The 22,507-nt window shown below is 36.7% G+C and overlaps 1 protein-coding gene across 1 annotated transcript in view; it reads right to left on the reverse strand.

Annotated features, from left to right (window-relative positions):
- Positions 1-22,084, reverse strand: part of LOC111059463 (uncharacterized protein DDB_G0283697-like) — a 111,970-nt gene extending 89,886 nt beyond the window's left edge. Inside the window, 1 exon segment of the mRNA XM_039419432.1 lies at positions 21,758-22,084. The gene's annotated coding sequence lies outside the window, so the exon portion shown is untranslated.
- Positions 22,085-22,507: the final 423 nt, after the last annotated feature.

A 22,507-nucleotide genomic window follows, 5' to 3' on the forward strand; every position in this document is an offset into this window, starting at 1 on the left:
TTGGTGTTGCTATCCTTGTCTATCATACGAGAAGGCAGATTGTGCTATCTTTTTCTAGCTCCACAACTTTGCCACACCGTTTTTAAACAGTGTAGAATTATAATTATTCAACCAAATATTTTATCTCATTAATGATTATTTCTATTCCCTGATTGAGGAATATATTTTCTTGAGAAATAAGATATAAAAGAATTGATTTTTTGTTGATTGATTTTTGAAGTTGTTGCTGATAATTTTAAACTAGAAAATCAGATACTGTATACCAGAATCAGGTATTACATTTACATTACATTTATTACATTCCTTAATCACAATATCAAATTAATGATTGGGAGAGAATCAACAGGATAAACCCAAAACTGTTCCTCTCCCTAATTTTGATAAAAATAGTCCAAATGAGGTTTCGAAAACACTTTTATAAAGATCACAAAAATTTACAGTCCAAATAAATATTATACTAAAAGTTTTGTATCCCGGTTGATCAGAAAGATGAAACAAATTATTATTACACTTAAAAATGCAGTAATAAATAATAATAAATTAATATTAATAATATTATTCATAGAAGGCAGTGGCAAGGCGATAGAATCGGCACGCTGTTCTCCTATCTTTGTCTATTGCCTCTATAACGTGGACCTCACTTTATCAACACGTTTTCAATATTCTTTGTGAATTATGGATGAATTCTCTGTGAAGATGAAGATTGATATAGAAGGCTGATGTCTAGACTTGCAATCTAGATTGAGGCACCGAACCAAAAGGAGTCAGAGATGCCTGAGGAAATGATGCCTATCTCTCTCACCCACCTCTTATCACGTCCTCCCACACACACTCTCTCTTTCTCTTAGTAAGGGTCTGATTGTTGGGTGAGGGATGAGAATGAAATTACTTGGAAACACCACTTCACCACGGCCGACAATGGAATTCCAATGTGGGGGAGAGAGAGAGGATGTGATTTGGGAAACCAGGAGGGTGAGAGAGAGCGACAGAGCAATTTCCACCCGGCCGCCCTAAGAGAGTACACACCAAAAAAGTCAAGTCAAACCACTCCCACTAACGATGAAATACGCTCTTCTTTCACCTTCATCCACCCGGGTAACTCCCTCTTTCTCTTATAATGAGCGGGCTTTTTTTGAATGCGTTCAGTCAAAAGAGATTGTTCGTAAAGATAAAAAGTTTACAGCATGTGCCTAGTATATAACACAAGGTTAGCTACACTTCTATATCTGTGTGGAGCATCCCTTGAACAAGAAACCGCTTTTTAAGATCGCTGGGGTGAGTTTTATCCAACCTAGGGTGTGTGATGACCGTACCTGCAAATGACACACAACAGTAAATAATGGGACAGGCCATGCTATAAAAATAAATCACTTACTCATTCATGATGATACTTCCGTTCTGAAAATTATTGGCACAAACTGTATAACTGAAAGAAAATTGCACTTATACATATTTACATGTTTAATGATATGTAGTTTCTGTTAACATGACAGTCAAGGACATCCAGGATACTAATTTTTTTATAAAACCTCTAGCTCTCCTCTCTAATCCTGTTATGATAGTTGGATTTGCTATGTACTTCTTGGTGGCCACTCCAACTTATATCACATACCATGAAATTTATAATCACTCTGATACTATATAATAAACGGATTAGTCTGAAGGTTACTTCTTGTAAATTGTCTTACAATATTATACATCTCAAAATACAGGAAATGTTAGGATTATTCTTTATGATATTCTCTCACATACTATGAAATTTATGTTGTACATAAAGAATGGAATTAGGATAGAGAAACAAAGATACGAGAGTGAGACAGTGAGTTGACAAACTGAGGAGTTGATAAAGACCGCCTATTCTATGCCCAGCCATCTAGATCATAGATCATAGCCATCTAGATTCTGGCGGGTAATATACAATCATAGAGAAACAATAGCGTAAGTAGATATCCCATAGTATAGGACGTTTATGTTGCAACTTTTACTGTTATCTCAAGCCGATTACTGTCAATTATTTTCGATTTCTACTGTTTTGTTGGGGTGAGAGTGTATGAACGGCAGAGTATGAGAGACTAGGAGCGTCACATAGCTTCACGGGGAAGAACTACGTGGATTATCGGCTTGAGATAACAGTAAAATTTGCGACATAAACGTCCTATACCATGGGATATCTACTTAAGCTATTGTTTCTCTATGATACAACTCTCCGATACTATTATGATGAGCTGGTTCTTGTAAATTGACTTACAACAAGAATACTGGATATTCTATGATTATTCCCTATGATGTTCCAATTTTTTTTTAATAGTCACGAATTTCAGATGTTTCCTTTTCAATCATTGAAATTTAAATTTCTAGATTGCGCCTGTAGAAACCGATACTACTACGCTATTCTCATACTCATGAATAATTAGGCCTACTAATTACGATTGAATCTCCTCTTATAGCAAGATGTTCTGATTTATGTAGATCGTATATCAGATAACTTGTCAAATATTCCGGTTCACAAAAATCCTTAGATTTACGACAATTTAGTTATAGGACTATCCAAAAAAAAGTAATTCAATTGGTCTCTTTATTTATTTATTTATTCCATGAAGACATAGAAAGGCTCACAGACAAACTCCAGTACGAGCCTTAATGCTGACATATTTGATAGTATAACATTACAATCAACATACAAAAAACCAAAAAAAATAATATCGCACTTTATTAAATATTCACGATTCAGTAAAACTATATAATAAGATTATTTGCTTTTAAAATATGTTGGAAATGAACTGCAATTTGAATATGTATATGACAATAATGCACTATGATAATTAAGTCATGTGATCCATAATAGTAGCCTAAATTGTTAATTATTGAATATTGTTAATGTGAATATTGCTGTCTTGTATTTCATTATGTTAACTTATTATGAACTATTGTCATAATTGCCTTTATATATTCAGATTGCTACTCTTTCTTGCACACAGGCATTTTGCCCATGCATGGAAAAAATGTGTATTATTTTTTATTTGAAATGTATTTTGTTTTTAACATGAAATAAATAAATAAATAAATATGTTAAGAGTTGTTGATGAAGAGAGTGAATAAGTACTGGATGTTGCTATAGCATGTACAACTAATCATAAACTTCAACCAAAAACTGAGAATGACTTCAAGAATTATAAATACATAATTGGAAGAAACTATAAATAAACTAGTGAAATATGAATAATATAAACTAAATATATTAATTAATTCAAGTTGCATATTACTATAGCATTTTTAAACTTCAAGTCAAGCAAGAAATGTAATTTTTCCAACCATCGAATACGAAAAGTTTTAAGAATAATTGCTAAATATGTTTAAATCCAATACATTCTAATAGTGGACGAATCAAATTCTTAATCAAAATTATAACTAAGGCTCACACTCACGTGACTCAGGTCGAGAAGAGACTCGACTCTAGTCGAGAGCATGTGTTTCCAAATGGTGACAGTCGCGGAGACTAGAATCGACTGGTCTGAGTGTCACCATTTGGCAACACATGCTCTCGACTAGAGTCGAGTCTCTTCTCGACCTGAGTCGCGTGAGTGTGAGTCGAGCCTCAGTTTAGAATATAGCGACTCTTACTCACCTTTCAACCACAGGGAATCAGTTGAGTAAAACAGTTTCCATGCATCAAGTTCATGCTCAATAAAAATATGAATGATTAATGGAGAGAGAGAGCTACTTACCTTCTTCCTAAATTAGAGTGAGAACAATGAGTGGTACATTTCTGGAAGTTGTATAACTCTGAATGATTGAATAGAAAATGAATGAATCCAATCAGTGAGAGAGCAACAAAGAGAGAAACGTTACAACGAAGAGAGCGCCTGACAACTAGAGAGCAACGTCACTTCAAATTGAAATCGAAAGATTAGATTAGATTTCTTTATTTATGTATGTTACAATATTTACTGGCCAATACACTAATTCACATTAAATGGCGGTAATGCTAATTTAATTGTTTAGAATTGAAAGTACACATGTACATTTTTCCCAAATCACTATTTATTTCTTTATAAGTTGACATTTTCAAAATTTCAACTCCATAATGTGTTATCTTATATCTGTATTCATCAATAAATACTTACATTAGTGATGGTATTTACGACTATGTGAATAAAAAAATTTTTTGAATTGGTGAAAAAGTTAAATTTGTGGACATATGTACTTTCAATCCCAAACAATTCAATTATTAAACGAATTCTACAAAGTATAAAACAATAATGAGAGTAACGATTAAATGCAATTAGAATAACGATAATATAAAATTGTAATGTAACTTCATAAATCGGCAGTGTTTCAACAAATAATTGTCGATTCTCTAAGAAGGATAAATAATAATTGTCGATTTTCAAATAATATTTGTCGATTGACAAATAATTGTCGATTCTCTAAGAAGGATATAAAATAATATCCTTCCCATCAACACACGACCGGGTTTTGAGATTAGAGAAAGATTGAGATAGACTTTGAGAATCCTTTGAAGAAAGATTCACATCTTGTCGAATCTATTTCCATCCCATAAGTTCAGGAGGATGTGAAACAGCCATAGCCCTCTTCTTGTTGGAGTTGAACTCCAGTTTGGAATCGTAGCGTAGATGACAGAGCTGAATTGGGTTTATAGCGCAATAAAACTGTTACACGGCATTATTTTAATGTTTTCCTTTGCAATTAGCTGCCAACGTACAAGTAAGAGCCGCTTTTTATTGTCCACTACTTTGTAACCTGTTCAACTGATCCAAACAAAGAGAGAAATTTGTCGTGATCCACAGAGAGAATTTACAGTGCGCACATCGTTTTTATAATTTGGTAATCAGCGATCATTAATTACATTAATATATATGAAAATCAATGGATATTGGATAATTCCTGTAGTGAATTATTATTGAATGACAAATATAGATGTTATCATTACGGGAGTTACTTTGTAACCTGTAACCAATCCAAACAGAGACAAATTTGTCGTGATCCACAGAGAGAATTCACCGTGTACACATTGTTTTTATAAATTGGTAATCAGCGATCATTAATTACATAAATATATTAAAAATCAATGGATATTGGATAATTCCTCTAGTGAATTATTATTATTAAATAACAAATATAGCTGATCAATAGATATTATCAGTACTGGAGTTACTTTGTAACCTGTCTAACTAATCCAGAGACAAATTTGTTGTGATCCAAAGAGAGAATTCACCGTGTACACATTGTTTTTATAAATTGGTAATCAGCGATCATTAATTAAAAAAATATATATATGAAAATCATTGGATATTATAACAAATAGTAATAACAAATAGATACTAATAACAAATAGTGAGTAGGTTTTTGATTTTGTATTCAATTTTTTTAAATGAGTGCAATATTTCTAAAGTTTTTAATTTATTGTGATTCATTTAGAGTATAAAATCAACCTTCAAAATTCAAAATTTTAAATCATCATTTCTGGACCGAAAATCAAGTGACGAAGCAGTGTGTGACTATATATCTCTTGGACAACATTAACATTTTATCAAAATTTTTGGAGAGAGATAGTACAGGCTTAGCCTAGTTTTTCCTCCAATGTCATAATTGTATTATGATTATAGTATTTTATAAATAAATAGAATAAAAAAAATAGAATATTGGATAATTCCTGTATTGAATTATAATAACAAATATAGGTAATCAATAGATATTATTATTACTAGAGTCTTTGTTATTGTACAATCATTCATTTAGGTCAGCTGCCAGAGATTTATGTTTCTGAAGTACCTAATCAATACCCTATAGGATGCAAGAAATGCAAGATGTTTTCAAAGAGATCAACTATCGTAAGTTACTTATACCAGAGATAAGGGAAGTTCTTATAAAGGAAGTACTAACTTCTCTCCGCTTATACGCTATACAATCCAAAATTTCCAAAAATGGAGAAATGCCAGTTAGTATGTTTAGCACATTAATTAAATCATAGGAAATTATGCAGAAGAAAGTATCTAAGTCCAAATTCAGTACTTTTGTAATCATAATAATGTATTTTAATTTCGAAATCATGCATTTCTTCTACCATATAGATAGACGAATTCCAATGTCATGTTAAATTGTACAAGTTTTCTGGTGAAATACGTTTAGGTCCTTCATGTGAATTCTGTGATGAGAATCTTTTTCAGTTTTCCATAAATCTACATAATCAACGATGAATTCAACGATGTATTCAATTCTTTTGTAAAATTTATGATTGCTACATGAATGCAAATGCGATAATTGTTCCAAGTTTCCAATAATTTAAATATGATATAACTTAATGCAATCACAAAACAGTTTCTTCAAACAAGCGTTTGCTAATAGTTTTCAAGAACTCGTATTCTTCTTGTGGATTGTGACCTGAGTCTTTTCTCAGTTTTTCATGAATCTACACCATCAACGATGGATTTTAATGGGTTTATCAAATTTATGATTGCTAAGTAAATGCGAATGCCACAATCGTTCCAATTTTTCAAGAATTTCAATGAGATGTAACTTACTGCAGTAAAAGAAAAAATGTAAAACAGTTTCGTCAAACCAGTGATTTCTACTAGCTTTTCAAGAACCTTTATCCGTTCTACTTATAGATTAGACAATATCATAGGAGGGTCTATGGATTTCATATCATTATTGGTCATGACTTAACCAATGGGTTCTACCTCCACAAACAATATTCTTATCAATATTAATGTCAAAATAGAATAGCTTATTAGTCTTTAACTAGGTGCTACAAAAAATATGGGTCAAAGGGAATTCTATGGAAGTACTGCAATCAGAAGATCACATTGCAATGGTGAAGACCTTGAGAATGCAGTTTCACTCTCAATCTGTTAGCAGAAGGGTGACGAGATAACGTATGAGAGTGTAAATGAGGTGGAGGAAAAACAACTGCAGTGGTACGGACATCTCAGGAGAATGAGCCCCAGTCGCATACCAAGGAAGGTATATGAGTGGATTCCGGCTGAGAGGAGGAAACGAGGACGACCACGAACGGTTTGGCAGAAAAACATAGAAGAGGCCATGGAGAGCAGGGGCATCCAACAAGACGTATGGAGAGATAGAGGCAGATGGCGTGTTGAGTGCGGGAAACGGCCGGGAAGGCTGTAAAAACCCGCGTATTAGGTATTAGGTAGGTAGGTAGGTAGAGTGTAAATTCAAAAATTCATTTATTACCTTTACAAACAATATTCTTATCAATTTAAGTCAAAATAAGCTGGACTTTAACAAGGTACTACAAGAAATATTGGTCAAAGGGAATTCTATGGAAGTACTGCAATCAGAAGATCACATTGCAATGGTGAAGACCTTGAGAATGCAGTTTCACTCTCGATTAGCAGAAGGGTGACGAGATAACGTGTGAGAGAGTAAATTCAAAAATTCATTTATTACCTTTACAAACAATATTCTTATCAATTTAAGTCAAAATAGAATAGCTTATTAGTCTTTACCTAGGTACTACAAAAAAATATGGGTCAAAGGGAATTCTATGGAAGTACTGCAATCAGAAGATCACATTGCAATGGTGAAGACCTTGAGAATGCAGTTTCACTCTCGACCTGTTAGCAGAAGGGTGACGAGATAACGTGTGAGAGTGTAAATTCAAAAATTCATTTATTACCTTCACAAACAATATTCTTATCAATTTAAGTCAAAATAAGCTTATTAGACTTTAACTAGGTGCTACAAAAAATATGGGTCAAAGGGAATTCTATGGAAGTACTGCAATCAGAAGATCACATTGCAATGGTGAAGACCTTGAGAATGCAGTTTCACTCTCGACCTGTTAGCAGAAGGGTGACGAGATAACGTGTGAGTGTGTGGGAACGGGATTAACAATGGGCCAGTGTTGAGGGTGAAGTAATCCAGAGTGCTACTGTACTATGCCGAGGTCCACTTTAAACTGTCGGCATTGGGTTGGATAGGACCAGCTCTTCTGATTCCTGTTATTTATACAGATGATGCTCACAGTTGACAGTGAATGGAAGTGCAGTAGAGTTGCAATTGAAGGGGTGCTTGCTGTTTTATACAATGGTGCAGCGGAACCTGTCCTAGAAGCGATGAAGGACATGGACCACTGCTACTGTACAGTGGATGGTTGAGAAATATGGTGACATACCCTTTGAACTGTAAGCTTTGGAGCAATGGGTAGCAATTGAAGTAGTGGAACCTTTCCAGGAAGGGATATGAATAAACTGCTGCTGTAGAGTGGACGGTTGAGAAATACTGTGAGATCTTCAAACTTTGCATTTGATGCATTACGTCAAGAATATTGAGTATTAGCATAGCCACCTCTAATACAAGGCCGCGGCCTACGATATTGCAACGTCGCAGTGTAGGCCTGCAATCTAATACATGATTGGTGGAAAAGATCAGCTGGTATTTCTTAAAATCTTTTTCACCAATCATGTATTAGATTCTAGGTCTACACTGCGACGTTGCAATATCGTAGGCCGCGGCCTTGTATTAGAGGTGGCTATGGTATTAGTCGCTGGCTTACATTGAGCATACATGAGAGAGGCAAAGAATTTGACTTCGGATTATTGTTAGGGGGTCTTTAGTGTATATGAAACTCGATGTCGTCACGTCCCAGGGTGGTCGACAGATTGTGGGGAGGGGGATAAGTTGTAAAAAACCGCGCGCTTATAAAATCGCCTGTCCTGCAGTTACTATTCATAGTACAGCTTTGAATTTTTTCTCAATATTATGTACACATAACTAACTTTCAATGTGGTCCTCTACATTTTTGCGATAAACCGCATAGTTTTACCGTAAAAAAATAAAATATCTCGAAAAATGTATTTTTTTATTATGGACTTTTGGATTTTTTTGTTATTTCTCGAATATTTAAGTCTTTAATATTTATATAGAGAATTAAGTATATTGTCAGATACTTCAAGCATTTGATAAATCGTGAATGGGAAGTAATTTTGCATTAGTTGAATCTCTTTTGCTAGAAACTATAATGTCACTCATACCCATGAACAAGCCTACAAATCATGTGGACATCACCTTCACCAAAAATAAAATTACCTTGAGCAAGTTTGCACAGAGTGTGGGTAAAGTACAATATTGTGCAGGTGACTGAGCAAGTTCCTCCAGTCGGACAGTGACTGTCTAGCTTGAGACCCTCAGTTACTTTATGAAAGGGTGAGATGAAACTGCTGCAATAATTCGGTGGCTGTCACAAGGGGTGGGTTTCTGACAGGGGGTGGATTAGAACGAGTAGCGGCATGTATTAGCGATTGTCTGGTTCACGTCAAACTGTCAGAAACCCTCATAAACAACCCCAACACTCCCCCATCCTACCAACACTGACAGTAGCGACCATAGTGGGAAGGGTTCGACGTTGATAAAGCTGCGGACTAGCGAAAGTGTGCATGCGGGAGTGATTTGTAACAGTGTGGGTGGGAGGGATGAGCATTATGATAACGAAGAGCTATCGTGGATTTGGCCAACTTCACGCTAATTCCCCTCCGCTCTCTCACTCTGGCCAACTTTAATAATTGTTGAGAACAAGGAGGGAGAACTGTGTAAACTTTTGTCCCCACCGAAACACGTGTTTGCTCTTGCTAACAGCACAATGTGGTACCGCTTTCATGGTATTATCTTGATGATTCCTCCAAATACACTGCTCTACTAGCTTATCTTCTCTCTTTCTCTAACTTTCCTTTCCTTTCTCTTTCCTACTCTTCTGTTATTCTCTTTCATTTTTCCATCTTTTATCTTTTCTTACCTTCCCTTATTCTCCTACTCGTCCCTTCTCTTACCCCTATTTAATCTTTTTTTTACAATCCCATCTATCCTCTCTTCTCTTCTATTTATTTTCCTCTTTCCCCTCCATTTACCTTTCCTTTTCTTCACTTTCCTCCACTGCTCTTTGCTAATCTCTCTTCTCTTCATTCTTATTCTATTATTTCTATTTCTTCATGTTTTTATTCTCCTCTTTTCCTTTTTTCTACTACTGTATTTTCCCTATTTCTCTCTTATTCTTTTCTTTTCCGTTTACCCTCAATTTCTCTCCTACTCCTAAAATCTCTTCTCTTATTCTTGACTCTCCTCTTCGCTTCTCTCCTGTTACTCTCAGAAAGTACAGATGCATAATTTGACACAGTATTATATGAATTTACTTCCGAAATTAACAAAACAATCTGATTGAAACCAGTATATTGTCATTTGAAAGCAATTCCCTAACCCACAAGCATTCCCTCATATAAACTTCAACTAACTTCTCCCCAACCTACTCTCTCTAATCCTAATAATGTGCAACGGTTCAGCTGATTGTGTATCAGCCTGCAACGGAAACATGATGCCGTGAAACTTGACGAACTCAACTTCCCATTTGTTTCAGTATCTCAAGAAACGGTCAAAATAGGTTCTTGATGAAATGAAAACTTAACTAACTGATACCCTCCAGTATAGTAACTTTAAGTTTGTTCTGTTGTATATCCATACTTTTTCACTGTTAAAATTAAACTTGAATTTTAAAAAACACTTTTGAAGTGAAAATACACTTACTTTTGTAGTGACGATCGTTTCGACCTGTTGTTGGTCATCATCAGACTGTGGAATTTACTCCAAAGGAGTAAATGATGATGACCTGATGATGACCACAACAGGTCGAAACGATCGTCACTACAAAAGTAAGTGTATTTTCACTTCAAAAGTGTTTTTAAAAATTCAAGTTTAAGTTTATTTTGGTTTTGACTTTTTCATGTACATTTTCATGCATGTTTTAGAAAAAAAAATTGATTGATTTATAGTAGATGATTGAGAAATAATTATAGTGGGACTCATTTTGGACTGTGACCATTGGCTGAATGGGAAGCACAGTATTGAAGTAGTGGAACCTGTTCTGTGACGTGAGTGAAACAGTCACTCATACCCATGAACAAGCCTACAAATCATGTGGACATCACCTTCACCAAAAACAAAATTACCTTGAGCAAGTTTGCACAGAGTGTGGGTAAAGTACAATATTGTGCAGGTGACTGAGCAAGTTCCTCCAGTCGGACAGTGACGGTCTAGCTTGAGACCCTCAGTTACTTTATGAAAGGGTGAGATGAAACTGCTGCAATAATTCGGTGGCTGTCACAAGGGGTGGGTTTCTGACAGGGGGTGGATTAGAACGAGTAGCGGCATGTATTAGCGATTGTCTGGTTCACGTCAAACTGTCAGAAACCCTCAAAAACAACCCCAACACTCCCCCATCCTACCAACACTGACAGTAGCCACCATAGTGGGAAGGGTTCGACGTTGATAAAGCTGCGGACTGGCGAAAGTGTGCGTGCGGGAGTGATTTGTAACAGTGTGGGTGGGAGGGATGAGCATTATGATAACGAAGAGCTATCGTGGATTTGGCCAACTTCACGCTAATTCCCTTCCACTCTCTCACTCTGGCCAACTTTAATAATTGTTGAGAACAAGGAGGGAGAACTGTGTAAACTTTTGTCCCCACCGAAACACGTGTTTGCTCTTGCTAACAGCACAATATGGTACCGCTTTCATGGTATTATCTTGATGATTCCACCGAATACACTGTTCTACTAGCTTATCTTCTCTCTTTCTCTAACTTTCCTTTCCTTTCTCTTCCCTACTCTTCTGTTATTCTCTTTAATTTTTCCATCTCTTCTCTTTTCTTACCTTCCCATCTTCACTCTTTCCTACTCGTCCCTTCACTTTCTTTTTACAATCCCATCTATCCTCTCTTCCCTCCTCTTCCCTTCTATTTTTCTCTTTTCCCTCTATTTGCCTTCCCTTTTCTTCACTTTCCTCCACTGCTCTTTGCTAATCTCTCTTCTCTTCAGTCTTATTCTATTCTCTTCTATTTTTCCTTTATCCTCTATTGATTTTTTTTACTCTTTTCATTATCTCTCTCTTATCCTTTTCTTTTTTCATCCCTCTTATTCTCTCTTCTATTCCTTACATCCTTTCTCTTATTTTTGACTCTCCTCTTCTCTTCTCTCCTCTCTTTTCCTATTCCTATTGTCTCTCTCTTTCCTATTATTTTTCTCTCCGCCACTAGTCTTTTTTCCCTGCGTATCTTCCTTCCTTTCCCTTCTGTTTAATTCTATCCTTTTCCCTTATCTTCTCTGGTTCTTCTCTCTTTCCCCATTCTCTACTGTTTCTCTCTTTCCTAGTATTTTTCTCTTCTCTTCTCGGCTTTTTTCTGCTTATATTCCTTCCTTTCCCTTCTGTTTATTCCATCCTCTTCTCTTCTTTATCTTCTCTGGTTCTTCTCTCCCCTCTTCTCTTCTCTCTTTTCCCATTCTCTACTGTTTTTCACTGCTAGTTTTTTCTTTTTTCTGCTTATATTCTTCCTTTTCCTTCTATCCAGTTCTATCCTCTTCTCAGGTTCTTCTCTCTCGTGTTCTCTTCTCTCTTCATTCCTTTGTTCAGTTTCTCTCTTCTTCTTTCTTTATCTCTTCTCTCATTTCCTTCCTTCCTCTCCTCTCTCCTCTCTTCTTCACATCTAATCTGTTTCATTTACTTCTCCTCTCATCCAGTATGTTTTCTTTTTTCTCTCTCTCTTTTCATCTGATTTCTTTTCTTTTCTTCCTATTCAATGTTCTCTTTTTCTTTTCATCTGCTTTCTTCCCTTCCCTTCCCTTCTGAACCCATCTCTCCAACATCTTCTCTGCTCTCCATTCTTATTTCCTTCCCCACACTTATTCTCCTAGTCTCTCACAGGACCTTTCCATCCTTTCTTCATATCTTCATCCTCCGTTAGTGATTCAACACCTTTCTTCATCTGCAATCTCCGATCGTAAATCCACTTCCTGCAACATCCGGTTCTGAATTGACTCGCATTTCAACATCTACTGTACCTTTCATCCCGTCGTAAAAAAGCTGAGCTCTTTCAACACTTGCTTGGAAATGCAACACTCGCGTTTGAAAGGTGGACTTAAATTTATGATAAGATATTCTCCCACTGTGACTTTGAACCCTCATTGTAACTGTGAAATGATCATTGTTAGTAGTCATTACTCGAAATTATCATGAACTGTATCAATTAATATTATTATCATTGTGGTATTGTTCAATCTCTTATTTACTTTTCAATGATTTATAGAATCATTCTGTAAAGAATCAGCTTGAAAGTACTTGAAAGATTAATGTTGACCTATCATGGATCATCTTTCCATCCCAGTTGAGTGTTAAAAGAACTACCTTGAGGTGAATTATTAGTATTAATTATAATACTTAAGAAGTACCAATCCAAATACGGAATTCGTGCTCATACTTTCTATTAGCTTCTTGTTTTTGTGTTTTGTTTCGGTTTTGTATATGTTTGGACTTCTTAACATCAAAATGAACTTTATTCCGAAGTGAAAAGTGTAAATTTAAAGTATTGTGCTGACTATAACCTTAGTGTCCGGTTTCCCATTAGGGAACTTTGGACTATATACGGCGAGGTGGAACTACCCTTGGGTCTACCCACCATTCAAAGCCATACGCTAATAATAATAATAATAATTAGCTTCTTACGAGTATTTCACCCTTTTCCCCTGCCATCTTCGACTTTCTTCACTATACTCTTAAGAATTCATCATTCTCTTAACTTCCCATTCCAGTCAACTAACTATACTCTTCCATCACACTCTTTCCATCCATATTTCTATCCTTTTCCAGCTGTTGTTCTCAAGGATGGATATTTCCAGTAAATTTATTTGAGCCTTCAAACACTAGACTTTTTCAACCAATAAATGATTTATCTCTTGAAAATTTAAGAAATAACTCATCTTCTATTCCATTATATACTGTATTTCAAAACATCTTTCCATAAAACAAAACACCTCTCCTCAAGAGATGGATCACATCTTATCATCATTAAAATCTTCCATCATACTGTATTTTAAAATATCTTTCCATAAAACAAGACACCTCTCCTCAAGAGATGGATCACATCTTATCATCATTAAAATCTTCCATCATACTGTATTTTAAAATATCTTTCCATAAAACAAGACACCTCTCCTAAAGAGATGGATCACATCTTATCCTCATTAAAATCTTCCATCATACTGTATTTTAAAATATCTTTCCATAAAACAAGACACCTCTCCTCAAGAGATGGATCACATCTTATCCTCATTAAAATCTTCCATCATACTGTATTTTAAAATATCTTTCCATAAAACAAGACACCTCTCCTAAAGAGATGGATCACATCTTATCCTCATTAAAATCTATCATTAAAAGTTATCATTATCATCTGTTATCTACCTCATTATCAACTACTGTCATCATCTACATCCACATCTGTTTCCAATCAAGATCCCATCTGCAATTTTCATTGATAACGTTCATAAACACCACACCACTTGGTGACTCAATAATGGAAAAATATGAATACCCTTTTTCAACTCTGCTTTGAATCGATAGTCAGACACAGGCAGACCTCTCGAGTTTGATTACAGATCGCAGTAGGGCTGGAGACGCATTTACAAAACTGAATGACGTAAGTTGAAAGGAAGGCTTGCTTACTCAATGTGAGCTGTCAGATTGATGAGACACGACTGCGCAAGACAAGTAAAAAGCACATTGCGTTCCTCACCACTCCACCCTCCCTGTCAAATACTCTGTTTCTCTCTGCATACTTTTCATCCCTCAGCTGACTTAAAATCTTCTGTTTCTTTCTGAATGCTCTCCATCTCAAGAATATCATCATCCTTATCCTCACCCTCTCTTCCAATACTTATTTCTCTCTCTGAATACTTTTCATGGAAATTTAAGAAATAACTCATCTTCTATTCCATTATATACTCTATTTCGAAATATCTTTCCATAAAACAAGACACCTCTCCTCAAGAGATGGATCACATCTTATCCCCATTAAAATCTTCCATCATATACTGTATTTCAAAATATCTTTCCATAAAACAAGACACCTCTCCTCAAGAGATGGATCACATCTTATCCCCATTAAAATCTTCCATCATACTGTATTTTAAAATATCTTTCCATAAAACAAAACACCTCTCCTCAAGAGATGGATCACATCTTATCCTCATTAAAATCTATCATTATATCGTAAAAAGTTATCATTATAATCTGTTATCTACCTCATTATTAACTACTGTCATCATCTACATCCACATCTGTTTCCAATCAAGATCCCATCTGCAATTTTCATTGATAACGTTCATAAACACCACACCACTTGGTGACTCAATAATGGAAAAATATGAATACCCTTTTTCAACTCTGCTTTGAATCGATAGTCAGACTTAGACCTCTCGAGTTTGATTACAGATCGCAGTAGGGCTGAAGACGCAATTTACAAAACTGAATGACGTAAGTTGAAAGGACGCCTTGCTTCCTCAATGTGAGCTGTCAGATTGATGAGACACGACTGCGCAAGACAAGTAAAAAGCACATTGCGTTCCTCACCACTCCACCCTCCCTGTCAAATACTTTGTCTCTCTCTGCATACTTTTCATCCCTCAGCTGACTTAAAATCTTCTGTTTCTTTCTGAATGCTCTCCATCTCAAGAATATCATCATCCTTATCCTCACCCTCTCTTCCAATACTTCTTTCTCTCTCTGAATACTTTTCATCCCTTAGATGACTATCCTCTCTTTCAATCTTCTGTTTCTTTCTGGATGCTCTCCATCTGAGGGCTGACTATCATCATCCTTACTCCACACCCTTTCTTCCCAATACTTCTTTCTCTCTCTGAATACTTTTCATCCCTTAGATGACTGTCACCCGCACATCCATCCTCTTCTCTGGTTCTTCTCTCTCCTGTTCTCTTCTCTCTTCATTCCTTTGTTCAGTTTCTATCTTCTCCTTTCTTTATCTCTTCTCTCATTTCCTTCCTTCCTCTCCTCTCTCCTCTCTTCTTCACATCTAATCTGTTTCATTTACTTCTCCACTCATCCAGTATGTTTTCTTTTTTCTCTCTCTCTTTTCATCTGATTTCTTTTCTTTTCTTCCTATTCAATGTTTTCTTTTTCATTTCATCTGCTTTCTTCCCTTCCCTTCTCTTCTCATCCCATCTCTCCAACTTCTTCTCCGCTCTCCATCCTTATTTCCTTCCCCACACTTATTCTCCTAGTCTCTCACTGGACCTTTCCATCGTTTCTCCATATTTTCATCCTCCGTTAGTGATTCAACACCTTTCTTCATCTGCAATCTCCGATCGTAAATCCACTCACTTCCTGCAACATCCGCTTCTGATTTGACTCGCATTTCAACAGCTTTTCATCCCGTCGTAAAAGAGCTGTGCTCTTTCGACACTTGCTTGGAAATGCAACACTCGCCTTTGAAAGGTGGACTTAAATTTATGATATCATACTCTTCTACTGTGACTTTAAACCCTCATTGTAACTTGAGATTGTCATTGTTAGTTGTAATTACTCAAAATTATCATAAACTGTATCAATTAATATTATATTAATATTATTATCGTTGTGGTATTGTTCAATCTCTTACATACTTTTCAATGATTTATAGAATGATTCTGTAAAGAATCAGCTTGAAAGTACTTGAAAGATTAATGTTGACCTATCATGGATCATCTATCCATCCCAGTTGAGTGTTAAAAGAACTACCTTGAGGTGAATTATTAGTATTAATTATAATACTTAAGAAGTACCAATCCAAATACGGAATTCGTGCTCATACTTTCTATTTGCTTCTTGTTTTTGTGTTTTGTTTCGGTTTTGTATATGTTTGGACTTCTTAACATCAAAATGAACTTTATTCCGAAGTGAAAAGTGTAAATTTGAAGTATTGTGCTGACTATAACCTTAGTGTCCGGTTTCCCATTAGGGAACTTTGGACTATATACGGCGAGGTGGAACTACCCTTGGGTCTCCCCACCATTCAAAGCCATACCGTACGCTAATAATAATAATTAGCTTCTTACGAGTATTTCACCCTTTTCCCCTCCCATCTTCCACTTTCTTCACTATACTCTTAAGAATTCATCATTCTCTCAACTTCCCATCCCAGTCAACTAACTATACTCTTCCATCACACTCTTTCCATCCATATTTCTATCCTTCTCCAGCTGTTGTTCTCAAGGATGGATATTTCCAGTAAATTTTATTTGAGCCTTCAAACACTAAACTTTTTCAACCAATAAATGATTTATCTCTTGGAAATTTAAGAAATAACTCATCTTCTATTCCATTATATACTGTATTTCAAAACATCTTATATTATATACTATTACTTACACTCTATTTTGTTTCTGTATATGTATTTATGAGTGTGAATAAATTTGAATTTGAATTTGAATCTTTCCATAAAACAAGACAGCTCTCCTCAAGAGATGGATCACATCTTATCCTCATTAAAATCTTTCATCATAGGCCTATTGTATTTTAAAATATCTTTCCATAAAACAAAACACCTCTCCTCAAGAGATGGATCACATCTTATCCTCATTAAAATCTATCATTATAATTATCATTAAAAGTTATCATTATCATCTGTTATCTACCTCATTATCAACTACTGTCATCATCTACATCCACATCTGTTTCCAATCAAGATCCCATCTGCAATATTTTCATTGATAACGTTCATAAACACCACACCACGTGGTGACTCAATAATAGAAAAATATGAGTACCCTCTTTCAACTCTGCTTTGAATCGATAGTCAGACACAGGCCTCTCGAGTTTGATTACAGATCGCAGTAGGGCTGAAGACGCAATTTACAAAACTGAATGACGTAAGTAGAAAGGACGCCTTGCTTTCTCAATATGAGCTGTCAGATTGATGAGACACGACTGCGCAAGACAAGTAAAAAGCACATTGCGTTCCTCACCACTCCACCCTCCCTGTCTATTACTCCTCTTTCTCACTGCATACTTTTCATCCCTCATCTGACTTAAAATCTTCTGTTTCTTTCTGAATGCTCTCCATCTCAAGAATATCATCATCCTTATCCTCACCCTCTCTTCCCAATACTTATTTCTCTCTCTGAATACTTTTCATCCCTTGAATGACTCTCCTCTCTTTCAATCTTCTGTTTCTTTCTAGATGCTCTCCATCTGAGGGCTGACTATCATCATCCTTACTCCTCACCCTTTCTTCCCAATACTTCTTTCTCTCTCTGAATACTTTTCAACCCTTAGACGATTGTCACCCTCACATCCATCCTCTTCTCTTTCTCTCCTACTCTTTCACTATCTTTTGTTTCTTTCTGAATGCTCTCCATCTACGGGCTGACTATCATCATCCTTACTCCTCAACCTCTCTTCCCAATACTCCTTTCTCTCTCTGAATACTTTTCATCCCTTAGATGACTGTCACCCTCACATCCATCCTCTTCTGTTTCTCTCCGAGTACTTTCATCCCTCAGCTGACTGCCCCCACTCCCATCATTTCATCCTCTATTTTCAATCTTCTGTTCCTCTCAGTACTTGTACTACCGACTTTCATCCCTTTATCTGTGCCGATCCTTGCGTACTTCCCCAGTCGGGCCACCCTCTTTCAAATACACTCACTCACCCTTCTGCAGTGACTCTCACCCTCCGGCACCCTCAATTACACGTCTCTCGAATAGCCTCAGTTCGAGCGAGACCTGTTTCTGTAACCTGCTCCCTGTGTTGGCCACCTGAGCGAGGGTTTCCACCCCAACTTCGCCAAACAGCCTTGACGAGAGATCTATCAATGTCGTTGTAGCTAGTGTCTAGCTAAACCAATCTCTAAAATCAAACAAATCTCTGGTTGGAGAATATCTTCATTTTATCCTCTAATAAATCTGTGGTTGGTGAATCTTGTCATTTTATCCTCTAATAAATCTGCTTGGAGAATATCTTGTCATTATATCCTGTAAACCTATAAACCTGTGGTTGGACAATATCTTGTCATTTTATCCTCTAATAAATCTGTGGTTGCAGAATATCTTGTCATTTTATCCTCTAAAGGATCTGTGGTTGGACAATATCATATCATTTTATCCTCTAATAAATCTGTGGTTGTAGAATACCTTGTCATTTTATCCTCTAATAAATCTGTGGTTGGACAATATCTTGTCATTTTATCCTCTAAAAAATCTGTGGTTGGAGAATATCTTGTCATTTCATTCTCTAATAAATCTGTAGTTGGAGAATATCTTTTCATTTTATTTGAATCTAATGACGTGGTAGTGTGTCAATGTAGTGATCAATTTTGGATTCCCACACTTCAGTATCAGTGTACGGTACAGTGAAAATATTATCCCCTTCAGTTCTTATCGGACTATCCATACTCGCTCAGCTGAGCTGGGTGTCATTTGAACAAAATTTTTAATTATTTCAAACTATTCACATATTTTTCCACTTGATACCATGGAGGTCGAAGTTTAACATGAGTAGGCTCATGTTAACTACTGATTATAAGAATGAAGATTGTGTCAAAAAGGGACTAATTATTTCAATTGAAAAACTTTGATGTATCCCTTTCAAAATAAATAACCTTCAACGAAACTATACATTATTTTAAACTATGAATTCGTAACCTGTACGCCTGTATGTATACAGATACCTGTATGTATACAGATATCATATGTATATATGATACCTGCATATCGTTACATGTTGGAGCATACTGGTACCAAAACAATAATTACTGGTTGAAAGGAATGCGATTCCCACGATAGTCCCAATCCAAACGTTGCTCATTATTATTAAACAAAGGGGGATCTTCATGTCATGATTTTCTGGGAATAGATTAGTGATTATATTCTCTAGATTACAATGTGGCTGTTGAAATAAGTTTGTTATTTGAGCTTACATCTTGATTTCCTGTGAACAGAAAGTGATTGTAATTTTTGAGAATATGGATATGTGCCAAAGAAGATAATTTTGAATAAAATTTAGAATTTAGAAATAGGCCGACACATCTAGAAAATACCTGAGTCTATACCTAATTCATGCAGGTGAACGGGCTAGAGTCAAGAAAACTTCAATTAATCTTGCCATGCCTGATTTAATAGGTTTATACTATAGAAAATCACTACAATTTGAAATAATTGAAAAATACAAACAGTTTCAATAAACATTGGCAACTAAAATCGAACAACAGAAACAACAATTTCATGTTACTTTGTTGACATTCTTCATCTGATTCGGGGGCGCATTACTATCCCCGTTTAGATAGCAATACGTCACAAACCAAACAATATCAGTCATCAAATAACAAATAATTAACTTCAACATAAAATTACTCAAGAAAGAAAAGCCCGTTGAACCCAAGTTTCGTCGATAGTAACCCATATAACCCATTTCATAATAATTTTGAATCCCCACTTTTTATTGACATTCTCGAATGAACCTTTGTTTCACTACACTGCACTTTCGTTGGTTTGTACGTTGCTTTATCGTCGGGGTTACAGTACCTGTTTTTTGGCGGTGAGCTTTTACCGGTTGAATTTGGCTTGACGGCGACGTCCTCTTACGTCCCTAGACCTGTCGTCTGAACGGGTGTCTTGAAGCGGTTTTACATAAAGTTGCGGAACCAAAGGGGTGGTAGTACAGAAGTTGGTTTGGGGACACACATGAACCGCTTAGCGGTTATTTGAAGAAACAATTATTCGTACATGAAGAAGAAACACAATTCAGTTTCATACATTATAAATTTACGAACAAAATTACAAAGGCTTCCATTGAAACTAAATAATAATCTAATTTATAATATTGGCGTTGGAAGCAAAAGAAAGTTTCAATGGTCATGTACATGGTCATCAAACATATGCAGTGAATTCAAGATAATGAGTACAAAGTACCACATGTGTCAAAGATTGCATACTCCTTACATGAGTCATAAACCTGCAAAAACCAGAGCATGTTATTGTTCAAACCCTTTCTCAAATTGAATCTGCACCAAGAATAATGCAATAGCATGTTTTTCTGCGAGCCCTTTGTCAAAATTGAATCTGCACCAAGAATCATGTAATAGCATGTTTTTCTGCGAGCCCTTTGTCAAAATTGAATCTGCACCAAGAATCATGGAATAGCATGCGTAGTACTTCGGAAGCGAGCTGAAGGAGTTTCAACATTTCAAAGGGGAAAAGAAAGAGGGTAGACTGATAGCGCGACGGAATTATAATAACACGTGACGGGATGGATGGGGTGTGGAGCGGTGAGGGTGAGTTGCGAGAGCGGAGCGTGACGAGGGAAGAAAGAGAGAGAAGGCACGAATAAAATTCATGGGAAGAGAGGTTCCGTTGCGTGTGAGTGTGCGTGCGGAGGCTCCCCCTCAAGACAGAGACAGAGACAGGGTCGATGATAGAGCCGCGTTCCGCTAGTAGAAAGGCAACGCAATGCTCCGTTCACGCGGCATAGATCTCTTCTGACGGAATCATTCACTCTCTCACTCACTACGGATTCCCACAGATCCGTAGCCTACCGGCTCTGCTGGGGCCTCGGTCCGTATGGATTTATCGACGAAAAGCTGGTGGGTGGTGGGGGGGAGGTGACCGCGCATAGAGGGGGAACCGAAAACGGAACAGCGAAAGATAAACAAAGACAGAGAGACCTGATGAAATGCGCCTGTGCCGTTCGCTGTACTCGGCTACGCTACGCTTTCAAACATCAAACTCATTGAAAACTATCTCTGTTTCATTCTCTCCTGAAAAAACAGTTGTTCACATATATACACAACACACAACAAAGTTCCCACCATAACTAGCATGCTTATCATCTGTGGGAGAATGTGGAGTTGATCATGCAGCTAGAACGTCAAATTCAGTAATAAAATTTTCAAGTAGTGACGTACCTTGAATGATTTTTCCAAACAGCTAGACTTCAGGGAAGAACGGTCTACCTCCTAGCTGCTCCCTGGCACACTGACATCCTCCAACATGACAGCAACTTGCACTTGGGACAGAAAACACTCACAGATTCAGTTGGTTTCGAAAAGAAAACACTGAAAAACTTTTCGGACGGCACTCCCGTATCCAAGTATTGATCGACCCGTACACGCACAAACCACAACCGACTCACAGAACGCACAAGTCGAGTCTTGAAAGTATATTTTAGGCTCCAACACTGAATGTTCACTTGGACGAGCGCACAAGGCCTCCTCACAGTTCAACTCTCAACTCGTCTCTGAAGGTTGTCGTCGGGCCGCAAACTCTCTTCGATCCTAGCTCTCCCACTACGCCAACGGCGTCGTGGTGCATTGTGGGTCCGTTTATCGAATCGCTCATTGGCGCAAGCCACGCCTGGGCCAATCACAGGCCGCCACGTCATCAAGGCTCGAGTGGGGAGCTCGCTTCTATCAAGAATGTTCAAGGGCTTGCTTCTTGCGTTCCAGCTCCCTTTTACCTTTTGTTTCATGCCAGTCGCCATATTTATTTTCTCTTCTCTTTCGACAACTATTTTCGGAGATGCGTTTTTCATGGCATCCGTCAAGCGATGGTGCTTCAAGAAAAAATGGAAAATCGGATTAAAATGATTCCTGGTGCTCTTTTCAAACAAAGAGGCTACGTTTATTTCTCTTCTCATTTTACAAAGGCTTTCATTG

Source organism: Nilaparvata lugens, chromosome 1 (genome assembly GCF_014356525.2).
Source record: "Nilaparvata lugens isolate BPH chromosome 1, ASM1435652v1, whole genome shotgun sequence".
Classification (NCBI taxonomy): Eukaryota; Metazoa; Arthropoda; class Insecta; order Hemiptera; family Delphacidae; genus Nilaparvata; species Nilaparvata lugens.